This window comes from Gracilinanus agilis, chromosome 1, assembly GCF_016433145.1.
Source record: "Gracilinanus agilis isolate LMUSP501 chromosome 1, AgileGrace, whole genome shotgun sequence".
NCBI lineage: Eukaryota > Metazoa > Chordata > Mammalia > Didelphimorphia > Didelphidae > Gracilinanus > Gracilinanus agilis.
Window position 1 is genome coordinate 776,626,606 of NC_058130.1, and position 2,055 is coordinate 776,628,660.

Here is a 2,055-nt window from a genome sequence, read left to right on the forward strand (position 1 = left end):
GTTGAAGGAGATGGGATGGAATGGGATTACTTGAACAGGTAGAGGGGAGAGTCTTGTTAAAAAGTAAGGAAGGCCACTTCACCAGGTGAGATGGGTAAAGGAGAGAGTGGTAGAAAGAATCCATGTGATAGGAGATGAGGAAGAGGGGAAAAGAGGGAGTTCACAGCAAATGGCCTCTTTTTTCCCCTGTAAAATATGAATTTCTTAAAGTTTTCAGCAGAGAGTGGGAGGAGAGGGGGAGCCATGAGAGGTTTTAGGAGGGATGAAAAGGTTTTAAAGAGCCACTGTGGAGAGTAAGAGAGCGAGCTGATGAGAGGTGCCAAGCAGCAGTAAGGGCCCAGTCTTGTATAACACATTTGTAATGAACTAGTCAGAATGGTTGTGATTTTCTCCACCTTCATTCAGCAGATGTGTAGGCACAAAGGCAATGAATGGTGGAAATGATCCAAGACTGAGACTTGGCTGGGTGTAATTAAGACCATAAAGGAGTTTGGGATTCAAGAGATGAAGATAACGTAGAGTTTACAGTGGTTCACCAGCAGTCAAGATGGAGAAAAGAGGAGAAAGTGCAGGGGAGATGACCTGGGAAAGAGTTTGAGTGGTTAAGAGATTGGAGGTCATGGTGAGACTGAGAAATAGTTATATCAGGGAAGGCAGAAGGAGACATGAAAAGCCAATAGATTATAGTAGGATATATAGGGGATTTCAAAATTCCTGAACGTAGAGATGATACATTTGTGGATGATGGCAAGATCAAGACTCTGACCAGTCAACCAGCATAGTAACATCTTGAAGGGCTTTTTTAGGTACCTAAAACCCCTGGCCCTAGTTTAATAAGGATCAGTTGGAAGGAGCAAGACTAGAATTAGGGTGGGAATTAAGAGAAAACAAAGGAGCATCTGAAAAGACAATTCAGAGGTGATTCTAAAAAGTCTAGTCCAGGAGACCCCTTGGACTGTGCGTTCCTTTAGAACAATGGCTGATTTTTGCCTTTTCTGTATCCCCAGTACTTGGCACATGCTTGCTGACTGGATATGAATGCTGGTGGCACTTCCAGAAATGAGCTCATTGGAAAGTAGAAATTAGTTTGGAAAGCTTGTCTAAGTGGACACATCTTGGAGGCGAGTGGCAATAACAGTGCTATAATGTGAAGGTGGCAGCTGCCCCGGCTTGAGATAGAGCTTAAACAGTAGTATGTCAGCACTGGCTTTTCTCTGCAGAACACCCTCTAATGCACGGTATAATATTGGGTATTGCAGTGTTTGTGGCATCCCATCTACTCGACTGTCAGCGTCATGAAGGCAGACACATTGTCTGGAATGGAAACATTTCTACTTAGGGCTTAGCACAGTGCTAGACACATTGTGTTTAATAAATATCTGTTGAATAAATGAATGAATGAATGGAGATAGTTGAATTTATTCCAGTGGTTGATTGTTTTCACTCAGAGAAAGGGAAGAGCAGAGGGTTCTTGGCTATTATACTCTGTGCCATGAAGACCTTCATATCCAAACAGTTCTGAGAAGCACTTTGTTACAAATGCCAGTCTTTATATAGGTGAGAATAGACTTTTCTTTTTAAAACCCTTACCTTCCTCCTTAGAATTAATATTGAGTATTGGTTCCAAGGCAGAAGAGGGGGTAAGGCCTAGGCAATGGTCACTTTACCCTGTTCACCAGTTTCCTCATCTGTCAAATGAGCTGGAGAATGAGATGGCAAACTACTTCAGTATTTTTGACAAAGAAAACCCCAAATGGGGTCAAGGAGAGTCAGACTCGGAAACAACAAATAAAAGACTAAGGAAAATGTTAAGTAAATTTGAAGGCTCACTCCTGCTGGCCACCAGAGGAACAGAAAAATTGTGAAATATTCTGACATATTTTGAAAATTTTGAGTTGGTCACATTTTGAGATTTTTGAACGTTCTACCAAAAGGCCAGGGAAAGGATTAGATGTCTCTTTCACGTTCTCTTCTCACCATATTGGTTTGTTTCTAGCAATACACACACACACACACACACACACACACACACACACACACACACACACTAATGGC